Genomic DNA, 19,040 nt, shown 5'->3' with positions numbered 1-19,040 from the left:
TAATCTGCACAGTCTCGCTGATTAAAACTTACAATTTAGTTAAAACGACCTTATAAAGGGAGGATTTTATGATGCATAAAACACGGTGTGTTATACATATACGGGGATGCAGAGCCAGCCGCCGTTATTCTCTAAAATTAGACGGAGCAATAAGCAATATTCAATAATTACCGAGGTCCTATAGTCTCCACAATCACTGAGCTGGTGTCACATTATGTCTTAATAATGACAGTAATTCAAAATCATGTTGAAGTTGCTGGGAATTTGCATGGGGGATTCCGGCTTTTTTTGTATCAGGGTTTTCTGCAGGCTTACTGCCTCTCCAACTCAAAAATGTCTGGATCGCGCTGCCATCTAGCGTACGTTGTACAATTACAGCCTCATATTAATGCATGCACAAGTCATCAAACATGAATTTTTAAAACTTAAAAGTTTATTTAACCAAAAAAATCAGCCCTAATATTACGCGCCGTTTCAGCTCGTCTTTTTTTGACTTTCTCAAAAGTATAAATCTTTTGATGTTAAAGTTGTATAGGAAATAAAAACTTTTAAAGAACACTAAATAAATGTATATTATATTATAACTAAATAACAATAGTCCCAAAAGTGCCCAAGCAATTTGATTGCATGTGATTTAGATGGAATATTAAGTCAAAAACGGTGTGCGTAAAACATCTCCAAAACATGGTAATACACCATGTTTGGAAAATAATAACCATTCATAATACATCAAATTCTTATATAATACAAATAAACTAAACTTGTTGCATACAGATGTTTAACCACATAAAAGATATTAGCAGATATATCGGAGCGTAAATATGCAAGTGCCCCCTTTTGGAAACGCATAGGAGGGATGGGTTGTTTTTTAAGTATTCAACAAGAGAGAGCTCTCTCTCCACGTCCATGTCTCGGACACTCCACTGGAACACATATCTCGAGCTCTTTGTAAAAGGTGAAACCAATAAGATTAAATCGGACAAAGATTTTTTTTCTGTAAGTGTATCATTAAGATTTAACTTCACAGATTGGAGCTCCGCTGCAGGAGAAGAGAAGAGAAGAGGAGAGGAGAGTGAGAGTGAGAGGAGCAGCGAATGGGAGCAGGTTATAGAGGGGCTCTAATAGAAAAGCTGGGAAAACGGCGAGAGAAAAAGGAGAAAGTGGACAGCAGGACATTAAAAGAAGAAGCACCAGCGACGGCGGTTACCAGTGTAGGAGCAGCAGCTTTCCACCTGGATAAAAGCAGCCACCGATAAGGCAAGTACAACATTTATTTCTCACTTCTTCTCCTCCTTTACGCATGAATGCAAGAGGCTAAAATCTCTGTGTCACGCCACATGAGCGTTAACTTCAGACCATATAGTGTCAGAACTTTTTTAACTAGTGCACAATCGCATCTTTTCTCCACGTTATCAACCGATTATGAGACTCGTCCCCCACGTTTTCCTAGCTGTCCTCACTGATTTGTACACCAGATAGTAGTTTAACAGGCTGGTTTGTGAAACCGCTTGGACATGGGAGCGTTTTTTTTTTCTGTTCACCTCACCTGCAAGGCTATTTGTTGTTTGAACACATAATGAAAAGATCGATAGCAGGCTGTTTTGTCTCAGCGATAGTGTCACCGGATTAAAAGGCTGATCAAGGAGACACGTCGGTGCCCATCTTTTACGCAGTTTTAGCCACAATACTTGCCAGATAAAAATATTATAGTTATGCGTAAAAAAAATCTCATGCACCGGTAAGAATGATGTGTGTGTGAGAAAAGACTGCAGAGAGGAAATGTTAAGATGACATACAATGTGATTTATCAAAGCAGCATTATTGATGTAAAGGGGATTGTAATGGAAACTGATATAAAATAAATGATGTATAGCAAATGTATGCCACTTTATTCCAGGACAAACTAAACAGTCAGTCAGCTTTTGTGAAATAACCTTACATAATAACATTGAACTTAATCCTCTCATGGGTGCATAAAGTTCATGCTAATTAATCATTTCACGTGAAGCCAAATAACATTTATTTTTCATTTCCCATTTATCAAAGTATTTTCTTATTTTGGCAGCAAAATATGCATAATCTGTTAAATTATTGAAAAACATGTAAAAGAATTACATAATCACATCATTATTAAACATGTCTTTTCAGGTAATGGATGCATTTGCGCATTAGCAGCCCGTCTTACTGTAATCTAATGCTTTGCAACAGATAATTAGTGATGTTGGAATATTTAAATTCTATCTGACTTTTTTTCTATTTTAATCCAAATTGAATAATCCACAGATTTTAAATTTATCCTTGTATGATAGTTTTGTCAAAGGACCGTAATGGTTAAACATTTATTATAAGGATAGAAAGCACATAATCGTTTTTTTTCCAAATCTGTGATGATCAATAACTGATGCTCTTTTTTGCACAGATACAGTATGGACGTTGTAAAAAAGCGCACAAAATGCAGCTTCAGTACAGCTGAAACCAACAAACAGCACAATCAGTTGGGAAAACACTGAGGTCATAAGTGCAAGGCCCCCCAATAAAACCACACATGACTATAAGGACGCGTTTCAGAGCGTTTAAAACGATGCACACGGATGTAGGGATTTAGAAATGGTCGAGGGTCTGTTTATTATTGATTGTGTATAAGCACATGAGGGATACAACCACATCATACAGCCACAAAGACAATGTATGGGTTTAGAGGGCCACATCTATAGCTGATGCTGATCCCTATACGAATTCAAAGTCTGCCTGCAAAATTAAGATGATTAAAAACAACCAAAACGAATAAAGCGATGGACACCTCGAGCATCGTTACACATCTCCATGTTGAGGATCCTGGCTGCTTGAATAATGATTAATAGTCATATCGAGCATGTGTGGGAATAAGATGCATGCAGCTCTAAACCTCCATAATAACTTTTTACACTTGTTGGACTGTGCTTCATGTGTAATGCTTGTCACTAAAGCTATTTCCATTCATAGTGAAGTGACTTAAGATTTAGTGAGCAAACACACAATGCACACCTGTTATTCAGTGTAGATAGTAATTTGTAGAATATTTTATATTGTTTTATACATTATCCGGCCTATGAGCTGTGTTTTACATATGACATTAATGTAGATGTACACAGTATCTCACAGCATAGATGTCACATGGACAATAAATTAAGACAATACATAAGTTTAGTTCCTTATATGTTTGAGTATAATTTATTTTGCAAATTGACTTCTGGATTATTTTCTTTCTACATAAAAGCACCGACCCTGCAGTGGCATACTGGTTTATGCATGGACGAATTTCTTTTTTTTTTTGTATTTTATTACCTAAAATGGTCAAATATAAAATGACATTCATGCCTTTGACCTGTTTGGAACAACAGTTATTTTGATGTTTTTTTTACATGTGACAACCCAGATGCTACAGTGAAGTTATAGTGTAACTTTTCTCAACACATTTAAAAGCCTATACTTATAAAATGGCACTTGTGGGGTGAAAAGGAGGTGAAAAAAGGCAGATTTTCAACGTGCGCACTGCGCTGAACACAAAACAAACACTAACACTGTCATATTTTTGCAAATCCTAATTAAAAAAAAATTCAAAGTCATTCTTATGTTTGAATTGGAGGTCTTGTTGCTTTGAGTGGTTGTGTGTTGAAAAGGGGGGGTGGTGTGTGTGTGTGTGTGTGTGTGTGGAAGGGGGGGGGGGGGGGGGGGGGGGGGGGGGGTCTTTTTGTCCAAATCTGATCCCCAAATTATTCTGGGGGCTCAGATTGGTGTGAAAGGGACGAGAAGGTCACTTGAAATCGCCTTTTATCCGCTGGCTTTTTTTCTACGGATCAGCAACTTTCAATAGACATAATCTAATCGCTCTTAATGGAAAGGCCATTCGTGAGAAATAGTGAGAAATATCGCCGAGCCTATAGGCTAGAGACATTTAAAACCGACGCATTTAACAGGCAACAAGAGTTAACAAAAATAGCTTTGGCTATTAATTCTTACTGGCAATTTGAAAAAGTGTTTCCCCCAAAACAAAAAAGTTTACACATCAGTTTAAAACCGACAGATGCAAACAGACATTTGTATTACAATTACCCTGCTAATTTCAATGGTATTTCATCATAATGATATGTTTTTTAAAGTTATCTTTTTTGCCCTAAAAAGATAAAATTGCATTACCCCACAGTGTGAATCCTCCTATGTAGATATTATTGTCTATTTCCTCATTATTTTGAATATGGCCTTGCATCTCCAGCGATTTGAGATCCCTCAGTTTTTTAGACGTGATGAATGAAAATCTCTTTCCAGGTTTTTTTTTTGCATCCCAGACTATAATTGAGGACAATAACTGCAATGACTTTCCTCAATTAGGCTTGAGGTTGGAGTTAAGTTAGAGGGACTGTCAGTTTAAGCTATGGGCAATGGCTTTATTGCACACTAACCATCATTTCTTTAGAGCCCATGTGCTAATTACTTTGGATGGTCCCAGAGACGGAGATTATAAATCCATTAGCACCCAAACCCTCGTGGTTCCACAGTGCAAACACTGTAATTTTGTAGTACACCAAAAAACCAAACTTTAAGTACCAGAAGCTAGATGAAGGGAAACAGATTTCCAGCAGCGTGTGTGTGCTCCTTGTGAAGAGAAGCGTATATATCAATCAGCAGCTAAACCGAAACACACACAGTAAACTAAGCAGAACAGAAAATGAACTGACAGGAGAGAAAATGCCTTATTATCAGTGGCCGGTGGTTATAGGTTTAAACACGACCTGTTTATATATTACAACTTCATGCAGCATTGTAGTCATAAATGATCATGGTTTCTATTTTTAATGCAAGTTTGGGAAAATCATTTATTCGTATATTCCCCAAAGTGCATGCGTAATATCCAGGGAGCGACGCAGCCTAAAGGAATAAAGTGAATTAAAGTAAGACGACACAATACCTGTTTGACTGCGTTTTAAAGGAGGTAACAAAAAAAAAAAAAAACGGGGGTTGCGTGAAGGCATCTCACCCTTAAAGTAATTTATTTCAGGGAAACCGGAGGGCAAAGGTGGAATTCTTGAGAAATTCAACAAGGATAAGGGAGCTTTAGGAATTCTGCACGCAGATTACCTTTCATCCCATCCTCACATTATCCGACAACACACAGTAGAAATATAGCTCAGCGACAAAAGAGCGAGATTAGCCTCCGACACAGAAGAGTGCAAAACAATTTTTTAAAGAAGTATTGCGATTATTAGGGGAGAGAGAGGAGGAGGAGGAGAGAGGAAGAGGAGGAGGAGGAGGGGGTCACCACAGTAGAGGAGTGATTCCCTGTGTGCTTTCAAAAGGGGGGGATATATATATTAAAAAAAAGTGTCCTGTCTCTGTGGTGTAGTGGATCCATCTAAAAAGAGTTAACCTATAAATATTTAAGGTGAATAAATTCCCATCAAACACAATATGAAACTGAGCAAAGATGAGCGAGGATATAACAAATGAGTTCCCTTTTGGTGACAGATTGGTGTTTACACTGCTTTGCCTTGCAATGATTACTGACACTGGGTCAGTTTTTGGTTTAATTTGTTTGTTTGTTTAACTTTTGGTTTGTAACTACAGTAAATGAGTGGCATCACACATCAGCACTGCATTATTTTTTTTCTCCTCTCAATTTCCCCCCCACCCCAAAAAACCAACACACAGCAGGGTCTTAATTAGAAATGTAGTGTAGCTGAACCATCAGCATGCTGGAGCTGAGAATGACTGAGCACACTGGTGTGCAGTCTCGTTTACATCAGTACAGAGAAAACAGAAAATAATTCCCCCATAAACTCTCAGAGGCAGTTTGAGTCAAACACATATTTATTTATTTACATTTGAAAACCTTTTATTTTGTGCCATAAATTAATATAATGTATATAGAAACTATATTCCTATATGTATTCCTATATAGGAAGCTGCAATCAAAGTTTTACTTTAATTTCAACTCTCCTAAACAACTGTGAAATATTATTTATTATAATGCTAAATTATACAGCAATTGTGTGTTTTAATATATGACACATTTCTAATTGAAAACACTATTCAAAAATAATATTTAAACCAAAAGATACCCCCCACCTGTCTCTCACGCCCACACCTGCACACTTGGACTAAACCCTCTTGACATTTTGTGTATTTTCATTTGAAAGGTGGGTGTCTGGTGTTTGCATGTGTGGGCACATGTGTGTAAAAAAGACAGTGAAGTGAAGGTGGCCTGTGTTTAGTGTCCAGACCTGGCAGATTGTGACCTTATCAATGTGAAACTCTTAAGATAAATTATTCATAGCACCTGTTTGATGTCTCCGGCCAAAGAATGACAAAGGTGTAAGATTTAAGATCCGTCTCAGAAGCCATGAATATAAGCCGCTGTGCTGCCTACCTGTGTCTTTTTTAGAGCAGAAAAAGAGGCATTTTAAAGCACAAAAATGAACAATTTGTCTCCTAACAGGGGGGTGCAGAAGAGAGCGACCACAGAACAACCACAGATGCAGCATAGTAGTAAGTGTATGCAAATCTTTTTTTCATTTTTCAGAAATATTAATTCAACCAACTCATTCAACCATATTCAGTGTACAAGGTGTGGCTTCTGTCTTAATGTCATGTGACTCACAGGTGTCCAGTGATTATATCAGGCCACCCACACTGTCACTGCCTGCTTTATCCTCACTTTAATGTGAAACTTGAAGCAGAGAGTCTGAGTGATTCGGTGGAGCTAACCTTGCCCTTTTGTAACTGAGTTTGTGTTGTGTCTCCTCGCAGGCAGAGAGCGGCGTGGCTGCCAGGCGTTCAGAGACACAGCGGGACGTGTCGGTGTGGTGCAAGGACTGACACTGGGATGAGATGTAATTTATGGCGAGTGATGTTTGATTATAGGACGGTGATGGTGATGCCACTGCTTAGTATGAGCGTTGGTATCACTTGACATGACAGCCCTGCACTGACAGACTTATTGGATGTAATCATATATGTGCGTAAATATAACATAAACTGTGAATTAATAGTCACTCTCAGAATACATTTTAAGAGGCGTCCTTTCTGAATTATATAGCTCAGTTCAGCTTTGTTTTTTTTCACTAAGTACGTTACTGGAGTGTGTTTATCAAGTACTATCCCAAGCTTTTCTACTCAGAAATGAATCCAAGCATCCTGGAAATTCTTTCTCAATGATTTGTTTTGGAAAAAGTATGCTTTTTGGGAAACTGGCAGCTGATCTTTTCATAACTAGAGGTCAACATAACACTCAGTATTAATAAAACAAATAAGACTCGGATGGATATTAACGATGATATATACAGATGTACTGCACATGAGCTTGAATTATGTGTGAGCACGCTGAAGGAGAGACACTCTCACAGATGTTTGTGTTTTCTTGTCTGTGTGTGTGTCTGTGTGTGATAGCCGAGTCAGTTTCCCCCTCAGATGTTCCCTTTGACCTTTGACCCTGCAGTCGGGGTCAAGCCCTGACAAATGAGATGGTCGAGTTCTGGCCAGAACTGCAAACATTCCACAACAATCTTCTGTCCTCCTCCTCCCCTCTCCTCATATCCGTCATTCCTCACCCCTTCACTCCTCTCAGTGTGTCTCCTCCACGACTTAGAGAGAGGCAGAGAAAGTTCTCATTACACACACACACACATGTTTTATTGAATTTGCTGTGGGAACCTTAAAGCACACACACCCTTCAAATTAAGAATTGCGGCACGGGTTAAATTTAAAATCCCCCAACATCTGCCTTGTTTACAGAAGGAGAGAAAACACAAAGGGTATGATCATAGTGTGTTAAAGATTTGGATATAACAACCCTGCACTTTGAAAGCACACTGTGTGTGTGTGTGTTTGGAAAGCTTGTCAGTGATGTCAAGGATGAGAAATGTTGCAGTGTGGTTTTTTACACACACTGCTGGCTCCAGCATTTCCGGCAACATTTCTCACTCTGCCTCCCTCACACCATCCGCTCTGCTGCAATATCCCCACATTTTTTCCATCCTTTCACTTCTTCCCCTACCCTCCCTCCCTCCCTCCCTCCCTCTCTGACCACTCTTGCTCCCTTTACCCTTCCTCTCTGCTGCACCACCCATCCCACTCTCAGCCTCTCCCTCCTCCCTTCGCTCTCCTTCCAGCATATTCACTCACCCCCTCCCTTTTTCCTCCACCCACTATTTTCTCTGATTTTCTAACATGCCGTTCCACAGAATGCTACCACCTGTGTCTTTAGGGGGACACGGGGGGGCTATTGGTATTCCTCTTCGGGAAGCTGGTTAAGGTAAGTGGCACCCTCTATTACAATGACACGGCAAATAATGGTTCTGCCTGTTGTGTTTTTGCATTAACTTTTTTTTTTTCATGGAATGACCCCGGCTTCCTAAGCATCACCACCCTCCATCAGAGCTCTAGCTACAAGTCACTGCTGTAAAAAACACACACAGTCACCATTGATGAACGTCAGCAGAGCAACCACAGTGCCACAAAGGAGCCTGGAGACCAACAAAGCCGGCTCATACAGTAACACTGAGTGGATCATGCTCTTGAACTTGCTTTCATAATGATGTAATATTCCTAAAAGGCAATGCAACACAGCAAAGATCTTAATAAAAAACACATCAATCTCGATATGTGTGCGTATGTGTTTTCTTTTCTCTTCCCTCCCGGCTGAATTGTGATACCATTTGATGTCGGCTCTTATGTGATTCATCGGAGGGTACAGCTGCTCCACATGGATCTTGGCCTGTACAGGACTGTTTCCTCACAGGGCAGCTGATCACATGACTCAATCACACGGATAGATCTGAGCTCTAATTGGCCGTGCACTGGCGCATCACCGTGGTGAATCTGGGTGCATGTGTGACGCTCTCTGCTTTGAATAGTAAAATGGTGGGTTGTGTTTTTCCTTCCGAGGCAAGAGGGCAGTGAATGTCTGTGGGTGGGGACTCCCAGACCAAGGGCTATTAATATAATGATCTATGATGTAAAGATTATGTCATCACTAGGACAATGCGCACAGATCTGCAATTGAACTGAGACAATGCAACGCCACATAGTGAAGTTGTGCAGCTAGAAAGGTAAGTAAAGAGTGGAATTTGTGGTTTCAATGTATATGTACATTACTGTAGTGCTCCTCTGTCTTTCTCCCTTCACCTCATGGCTCCCCTTTCTCCCTCCATTTGTTCACACCCAAGTTATGTCCACGCATTAATGACCAGTTGGCTGCCTGTATGTCCAGTGTAAATAAATAATAAAGCTCTCCTATCGCTCTCATCACCATCAGCCATCAGCTTGGTGGGGTTAAAGCAGGCAGCAAGCGACAGGCAACAGGGAAAAATATGTGTAGGCGTATGTGTGTAATCGTGGCCATGTCCATGGTGCAGTTCAGCTGATTGTGTTTACGTCCCTTTCCTCCTCCTCCTCCTGCTCTGTATGTCCACAGGCAGCTCAAGGATGTAAAGGAAGGGCTCAGAGCCACTTGATTCCCTGCCACCACCCACCGTTGCCCCAGTGTTACCGGAGCGTGGATGTCTGCCCCTGTCCCCCAGAGCCTCAGTCTCGCTCTCCCCCACCCCTCCTCAACCAACACGCACCCACCAACGCAGCCCCCCGACCCCCCAATCCCTCCACCTCCCTGCCTCGCTCCCTGATTCAGTGTGTAAAAGCGCCCCCTGAATGATGGATTACTGTGTCACCGCAGCCTGCGAAGGATTAATTTGTTTCATTGATTTCTCTTTAGGCAGAATGCCAGCGTCTGCCGCTTCCCACCTTTTCCCCAAGACTCGCAGCTGTAATAGACGGTAATGGCCTAAGACAAATCAACCCGTTTCTTGTAAAAATAGCACCAAATAACCCTCCCCACCCTCCAGCCTGCACTCTAAATACGAGCACATCGGAGAGTGGTGGTGGTGTACCAGGGAGTGTTCGAATCCTCCTCATCCTCCATCTCTATCACTCTATCTGGCTATCCTTCCATACCACCGTCCCTCCTTATCCTGTGCTGAGACAGAGAAGACCATCCAGTCACTCTAACAAAGCCATAAGTCTGCCGTACTTACAGCTCCCTCTCAGGCCTCACAATGGATGGGTAATGACAGCGCTGTCTGGAGGGGGCTGTGGGAGTTGGGCCATTCTCTCCAGTAATGGAAGCAGTTACTGCCATTCCCTATACACCTGCAGGAACAGCTAACTGTTAACCATTGTGATCTATAGAAAGGCCTTACCACACTACTCTAAGGTTGAAGGGTTGTACTGACATCGCTGAATTAGGGCATGTCTGCACAACACATCTTTTTTTTCTGTCTTCGCTGTGGTGCATGAAGTTATTCTACTGTACGTTATAAGAGCTATGGAAAAGAGTTATTTATAAACAAATCTGTAACAATGAATCAGTGTTTGGTACAGCTCTCAGCACCGCGGACTGACAATCCAGCATTCCTGACATTCACTGATTTAGCGCTGACACAAGATGCTGCCACATCTTTACTACCCTGTCACTGCTTTGAACGATGGGAAACCCAAACTGCCTGTAACATTAAGCACACCACTACAGGCTGACTGTCCTCGAACGCTTTCCAATCCCACAGAGATTTACGAGCAGAACCAGATCCATTAATCCATTGTTGATTTGCTGTGGCTGCCCTGCAGGGTTTTCGGGATCAGATATCATACAGTGCTGAAACTCACCCCGTTGCGCAGCAGGGTAGACTGTTACACCCAGACTGGTGCTAAAAAATGCTGCACCGAGCATTAGGAAATTAAATACAAGTCAGTGTTTTTCAATTTATACCGTTAAATTCATGGCACATTTGAAATTCCTGCCACCGGTCGTATCACACGCGCAACCTGACAGATATATGAACTTTTGACAGAAAACACTGTCACTTACATTAAAAATGACGACATAAACCAGAGTGACAATCCATAGAGGGCTCAGTACGAGTGAGTTAGAGCTGGTACACAATGTGATAATGACCCAGGCTGCAGGGAAATCTCATCAGCTCCCCGCAATCAATTTAACAGTGTTTACAAAGCCATGGGCTGAGGTTTGCGCTTGAGGACAGAGCACTGGTCACCTGGTGTTCCACTAGATCCCCCTGTTGAGCCGGCCTCTCCTGGGTAAACCTCCACAAAGCCCCCTCATGTCCGACACCACCAGGTCCTTCAAATACTGCTCTCAGACAGAGGATTAGGTAATCTCACCATGATACTGTCTTTTTCTCTATTTCTATAATTTTTTTCCTCCCTCGTTGTCACCCTCTATCTACCCCTGTATTCTCATACCTTACATGCTCCCTCTCTCTCTCTCCCTCTCTGGCCTGTTGAAGTGCTTGTTCTACTCAGGGCACATCTATCCTCAGGGGTCCTTACATTCTTAAGTGCCTCCAGAAAAGGTTAGTTGGCAGGTAATTGTCCAGCTGTGGTTGGGCTTATCTTAATTGTGGGTGCTTTAGTGCAAGCTACACTTCCTTTGATGAAGAGACGTACAGTATGTGAAATAAAGGGAGAAGATAGGAGGATGGTGAAAGGAAAATCATTGACCATTTTTTTTGTGATTTGTAAATTTAAACCCTTATTTGGATGTGATAATATTATTCCTTTAAACATATTTTTGTCTTCATTGTCCATAATTCCAAAATGTCTTTTCTGTGCATCACTAGATAAGTTACATTATAGTCAAGTCAAGTTTATTTATATAGCGCCAAATATTAATAGAGGTTATCTCATGGTACTTTTCATATAGAGCAGGTCTGGACTGTACTCTTTAATCTATAACAAACTCAATATGTGTTTTGTCTAGTGATCTTACACAAGTATAGTGGAAAAAGCTATGCTGACCTCATGGTGTTAAAATCCAAATGACGAGGTCTTCAGCCACTCTAGATCTATACTTCTATTAGCCATCTGATCATATATATATCCATGTCGATAGGAAGCTTTAGGGGGGTTAGTGTTTGCATTGCCCCAGTCAAAGGTCATGACTGACCAATAAAATATTTCCCGAGCACCATCAATAACTCCGACATGCAGACTAATACAGTATGGGATTGTGGGTAGGGGGAGGAAGCCTGCTGTGCTTGCTCCAAGTAGAATGGATGAACAAAAGGCCAAAAGGTTACCGGACAGACTTTGGCCCCCTGCCCCTGCACCCTCTCATATGTGCATTTGATAGCGACAGAGGCAATTATAAAGGTATACTTCAGACAGGTCAAATGGGAGAGGGCAAAGAGCAGAACCTTTAAAGCACTGGCTGGAGTCAAAGGTTAGGATGGACATAGCCCATCATAGCGTGCCGCTTGGAAAGGGGTAATGGAATCAGAGCTATAAAGTCACAGACTGATGAGAAGGAAAAAAAAAACAATCATATCTTCTTTTCATTTATGTGATATTTTAATAGAGAAAATTACACAAAATATGGCATTAAATGCTGTTAGGCTTGACTACAGTAACTGTTTAGGTGGGGTGTGTGTGTGTTCATATATTGTATGCCATCTGACGAACCATCAGGCTTCATGGCTATTAAATATGAATAGCCCAAGGTCAGGGAAGGTCATGGCATGCATTTAGCACCAGTGACCAATGCCAAATGTAAAGGTCAAAGTGGAATTGCCTGAGTCGGAACAATACGACGTTTGCTCATCCACATTTATGCATCCCATTGGCAGTGATTTATGGAGGGAGATAAGCGTACGGATGGGAAGAAAACACTCTCTTTCTCCTATCCCGTCAGACTCGGTAAATATACTACTCACTCATATCAATCACCATGTCACAGTGAATCGCCACTGTATGCTTCCTGCTCAGATTAAAAACTGCCTTTGTCTTGCTCTGCCTTCTCCTTCCAGCTCTGGGGAACACACTGGTGGTATTGTTGCTATTTCACAAGCTCTATATTAGCATTTCAAACAGCTGTGGTACAAAAGTAGTGAGTATGTTCAAAGTCAGCAGTATGCTATGGATAGATTCCATAGTGTATCAATCATATGCTATAGAAGTTGATTGCAGAAATACTGAGGAGAAAATGGTATGATTTTGTAAAATTCTGTAATGTGACAAAATGCTTTTTTAAATATTATATATTCCCCCACTTGATGTATAGGCCTCATAGAGACTGCTGTGCTATTTTATTTTCCTTTCCATGCATTTGGTTTGCGCAACAAAAATAGAAACCTCTACACTGTTACTTTCATCAGGATTCCAGGGCATTTAAAAGAGTTCAGGTTGGAGCAGGTTTTATGCTTATAAAATACATCACTGCTGATTAAAATCAATTTCCCCTCCTCTGTCCTCTGCAGGACAACATTCCTGTGCTGCAACCAGACGGGCTGTTCAGCATTTTGCAGGAGCAGCCGCTCTGGGGGGGTCTTGACTGGGCCAGCGATTGACTCTATTTCCCGGCTTTTAGATTTTTGTAGGCCTCTTGAACATGGACATGTTCCCCATGTCCCTTTGGCTCCTTAAATGTGAAAACCAGCCTGTCACTGGTGCACCACAGCCTTTGCAAACTACCCCCAAGTGGTTCAGAATCCAGCCAGAGAAAAGTCCAAAAAGAAAACATGCTTTTGTACTGCCGGCCAAAGCGGAAACATGGTCTAGTAAGCTGCTTTTTAACCCTGAACCATGAAGACCAATTTTCCTTTCCTCCAATAGTAATAAATTTGCTCTTTTCCTTTATTACACATACTATGTTTTTCCATGGTAAGATCAAAGGGTGATAATGCGTGACACCATAGGTGCAGTGTATATTACCTGACACTTTCTGTTTGGTGCTCCATTAGTCTGTATTTCAGCTTGCATGGAACTTCAATATGACAAAAACCTCTTTAGCACCAGAAAAACTGCGGTAGCCAAAGTATAGAATGTTTCTCCTCTGGAAATCATATCAATTTCATTGCGGCAACTGTAGAGGTCAGCTTTGAGGATCAGATTTTTACCATTTTAATACCAGCGATGACATTTCCCTACATGCTGGCCGTTCCACCATCTATCCTTCCCTCCCTCTCTGTGAGAACAACAGTTCTAAAGGCCGTTTATATACAGGACAAGTTCTGTATGATCTGTCACATTCATCTCTATTTCCCATTCACCACGGGGCATTTGAACCACATCAGAATCTATTACCACCATGCAGATTCAGCCCCTGCTGACAATACAAATCATGATAAGATGGAGCAGTGACTCCATAAACACCCTCGCTTATATATCACATCATATGAGCTGGGCTGGATAGCAGATCCCACTTGTCTTCTCTATGTGATCGTATATTTATATGGATGGACTAAAGATATCATTACATCTCTGTCTGTCTTTAACCTGTGTCTGTTACTACCCCATTCAAACAATAGATATAAATAGTTGTGTGCGTATATGTGTGTGTGTGTGTTTATCTGCGGGAGCATCCATCACTCGGCAGTAGGAGTTCCAAATCAGCTGCTTGTGAGGAGAGATTTATGCTGTAATGCATCAAATCAACAGACCTTTACAGTAAAATATGATTTTATCAATAGGCCTGATCAATAGTGCATGCAAGACGCTGTGTAATTATTACAGAGGTCCGTATCAATAAAACTGTCACGCATGACCTCCTGCCAAAGGCTATGGAGCTGGGTGTCACAGACAGTCGAAGAAAGGTTTGCGTCGTGGCCGTGAGATGTTTGATTACCTGTACATAAGGTCATATCTGCGATGTACCATAACTCACCAGGACATCTTTGCTGAGATGAGAGTCAGGCAAGGAAAGTTTTAACAGCATAGCAACACATTTAAACCTATATGTATATGGTGCATTTTACGAACCAATTAATACTACCAGGTCTGTTTAAAAACTGTCATTGTTGGTGAGTTGTGTTTCCTTGCACCTCTGCAGACATTAGAGATTATAAATGATAGAGACGCGGATGACTGTCTTTACTGGAGTGAAGCACGGCAATCCAAGAGTGGAAGAAAGAGTGTCAAAAAAGAGCTTTGTATTACACTGTAGAGGGAGCACTCTGCATTAACACACACACACAGTCACATACACACACATACAGTACACCAGAAAGAGAGCGTGAGGCAGGGACCAATGAGGCAGTTTATATCGGGATTTTGTTTCACAGCCACGGCCTCCTGGGAGAGAGGGGTCTGCCAATAACACTTAAGAGACAGAGCAGGAAAAGTAAGTGCTTTTATTACAGCTCATCACTCATGTAATTTCTGGCAGCATTTGTGATTACAGATCAAGTGATTGACTAACTACACATTCGGCGGCTGAGTTATGAACCGGGTGCCTACCATTCCAGCCCCGGCAGATTCTCTGTGTCAGCTGTAACTCATCCTCTCTCCAGGGTGCTAAATCAAAGAGCACACTGCGGCCGGAAGAGTTAAATAATAACTTGAGCTTTATTGTAAATCTGTCAGAAATTAAACCTGCGCGGACGTCGTCTTGGCCCTGATGTTGTACTGCATGGGGTGAAGAGGATGGATGGAGGGGATCAATAGAGGCCTGGATGGAGATATTGATGGATGACAGGTGAGGTGGGTGTGTATGCGTGCGTGTGTTTGTGTACGGGTGTGTGTGTAAGAGGTGGGATTGAATCACCCTGGGTTAGGTAGAGAGCACGGCTCAGGGTGTTTAATCGACAGGTCTCACCTTGAATCGATTGGCAGGAGTCTCGCAGGGCAAAGACGTGATACACACAACCAACACTTACTCACACACCAAAACAAACAGGGAGTGTAGGAGACGATGGGGTGGGATGATGGCTGATGTGTCAATGTCATCAGTATTGCATGCCTGTATGTAGTCAGTGTTGGGTTTGGTAATCACAAAAGCAAATCCAAGACTCAATTCAAGAGTACTTTTGTTTTTTAAGTCATCACTCTCTTGGAGCAGCAATTCAATCGCCTTTTAAATAACTTTGCTTGGGTTCATAAAATCAACATTAGTATCCTCTTTTTTTTTTTTACCTTTAAACACTCAACTTGTTGACTATACTAGACCCCTACCAAGTCCGACCACCAGGTACCATTGTCATGTAGTATGATATTTGTTTATTATCATCACCTGGTATTGTAACCCAGGTTAACTTGGGATGCACATAAAATTTAACTTGAATAGGAAAAAGCGCCACATAGAAACCTGTTCAGTTATATGAAGAGAATGCAGAGAATAACCTGTCAGTGTTTTTAAAAGGAAGAGTTGTGATAGATGCACATTGAGGGAAATAATACAGACATTTTAATCTGAGAAGATCATAAAATGTTTTTTTCCTTTATAAGAATTCCATTCTATCTGGTTCAGACCAGAGGTCGACAAACTTTACTATCAAAAGAGCAATTTTAGTCAAAATAAAAAAAATAAATCTGTCTGGAGCCGCAAAACATTTAAGCATTGTGATGAAGCACACAGCTTATAATCGAAATATATAGTACATAAGTCTAATGCTCACAGGGCCAAAGTGCAGATGTGCGACGGAGTATAAGGGCCACATCGATGGAAAAAGAATCTTAGATTTCCAGAATAAAGTCATAATTTTACGAGAAAAAAAGTCGTAATATTACGAGAATAAAGTCATAACTTTGAGAAAAAAGTCAAAACTTTACGAGAATAAAGTCATAACTTTACGAGAATTTTTTTTTTATATTACGAGAATAAAGTCATAACTTTACAAGAAAAAAGGAAAATAACTCGTAAAATTACTACTTTATAATATTGACTTTATTCTCATATTACAACTTTTTTTCTGATAAACTTGTGACTTTATTCTCATAATATTACAACTTTTTTCTCGTAACTTGTGTCTTTGTTCTCGTAATATTAAAAATATTTTCTCTTAAACTTGTGTCTTTATTCTCGTAATATTGCAAATTTTTTCTCATAAACTTGTGACTTTATTCTCATAATATTAAAAAAAAATTCTCATAAACTTGGGACTTTATTCGCGTAATATTACAACTTTTTTCTCATGAACTTTTGACCTCTTTCTTGTTATATTATGACTTTATTATTTTCCTCAATGTGGCCCTAATACCCCTTCATACTGTCCTACCATAGACCTACAACAATGATAAAAAAACAAACAAAAAACAGTTATTCATTTCCATTTTTATAAATCCACAGGGAGCCACTGGGTTGGAGCTAAAGAGCCGCATGTGGTTCTGGAGCCGCAGGTTGCTGACCCCTGGTTTAGACATTTTTACATGCAAAGTTGAAGGGTTAACTCAGCCAACCTGTAAGGTATCACTTCTGGTGTAGAGAGTTGATGAGGCTGCTGCATGGAGAGAGAGAAGCCACCGTGACTAGCGCAAATCATTAACCTTGAATAAAACGCTATAAAAGTTGATAAAAGTCCGCTAAAGCAGCTTGGATAGCTCCGTAAACACTAACTACCACTTGTTAATGCAGCCAGAGGATCCTGTCGTCGCTGGTTGTAGAGAAATATCCGCATTGGTGCGTTATATTTATGAGCGCTAGCCGCTAGTGCTAACAAACAAACAGGCGAATGCCATTCACTTATGCTAAAAGTATTAGCCATGCTATTTTGAAGTGGAAATGTAATTTTGTGTATAAACTGAGCTAATTTAATGTGCACACGAAACCACCTGGTGGCCAAAGAGTGTAAAACAGGCAGATATGATCTTAACCATGTGATCTGTGATATACTGTATTTTGCTCCAGTAAAGGCTGTTGGGAATGATTATAAACAATGAAAAAAAATATATTACCATGTAATCCATTTGTATCTATATAATATATAATAATATATAATGACTATTTTCTAGTAAGTATATTATAAGTGTATAACATACGTGTATAATAAACATCACTACTTGAAACTACTACATTCTTGTTGGTAACAGGAGTTTACAATTACTAATGTTTCATTAGGTCTATTTGGTATTCTTCAGGTAATATAGAGTACAATGATAGAATTTAACAAGAAGTATTACAGCTTTTGTGATTCACTATTCCAGATAAGAAGCTTGACTGTGAGTTCTGACCTTGCCCACTTTAGGTCAGGATGTTTGGATTTACCTGGAGTGTGAGCCTGGATACTGGACTTTTGATGGTGAGCTACAACCCATAGGAGTGGAATTAGAGACTCAATTGCATGCAGAAGATTGAAACCCTGGACTTCAAGGACTTCGTTCCAGCACACACACACACATCCAATGCATTCTACAGTGTGGTAGGACAAACACTGGCCGCTTCCACAGGTGTTGGACAAGGACTGAGATCACCTCAGTGACTGAAAGAATTTAGATGTCTAATTGAATCTAGAGACTTATTGGTAAATAATTTTTTTTTTAAAATTTTTTTTCAATTACCTGGGTAATAATAATTTGTTTGTATAAATGTTTATTTTTCTATATTCCTTCATAATTTTACATTAAAGGGAGAAGTTGCTCCCTCAGAAGGAGATACTGTGTCTGAGTGTTGATTCAGGTGTATTGTTTTGGCTCCGTAGTCGATCCTAGTATCTTCTTATTTTCTAGCCACAGTAAATATCACACCAGGTATATTCTCTACTACCTTTAATATATTTTATAACCTTTTTTATTAGGGTTACAGTATGAAACGGGTAACGTCAGATCAGACATATGTGTGATTTAACTTGGGGGACCAGGGTCTGTTTGTTTGACACTCCGGTCGGAGTGTAAGTTACGTGAGCCCTTCTTGATGGCCACCGCCAGACACTTTTTCCTTAGCGATCCCTCAACAGGTATAATGTTAATATAAAACTGGAGACTTGGATTTTGGTTTTATTAGTACAACTAGTCACAGATCAGCTCTTTGTATGTCAGGCAGGTGAACATTAACATTAGACGCCTGACGGCTCTCTATTTAATAGCATGTTGCTGGTTGCTAACGTTAGTGGAAACGTATCACCAAAAGTCAATACAATATTGCTGATATGTCTGATTCAAATTCAAACGAATGTCCGCTAAAGTTAGCTTTCACGGCCGCTTGTTGTTGTGATTGCAGGGAGGAGGGGCAGCTGCCCCGGTAGACTAACAGGCGTCTTCCCTTCAAAATGTAACGTTACAGCATA

General features: G+C 40.5%; 1 long non-coding RNA gene across 1 annotated transcript; it reads left to right on the top strand.

The window, feature by feature from the left end:
- Positions 1–3,702: 3,702 nt before the first annotated feature.
- On the top strand, positions 3,703–8,634 carry LOC141769319 (uncharacterized). The gene is made up of 2 exons (XR_012594281.1): positions 3,703–6,522; positions 6,784–8,634. It is a non-coding gene; the product is annotated as an uncharacterized LOC141769319 (long non-coding RNA).
- The last annotated feature ends 10,406 nt before the right edge of the window (positions 8,635–19,040 follow it).

Source organism: Sebastes fasciatus, chromosome 6, assembly GCF_043250625.1.
Source record: "Sebastes fasciatus isolate fSebFas1 chromosome 6, fSebFas1.pri, whole genome shotgun sequence".
Lineage (NCBI taxonomy): Eukaryota > Metazoa > Chordata > Actinopteri > Perciformes > Sebastidae > Sebastes > Sebastes fasciatus.
This window is presented reverse-complemented; position numbering and strand designations above follow the sequence as displayed.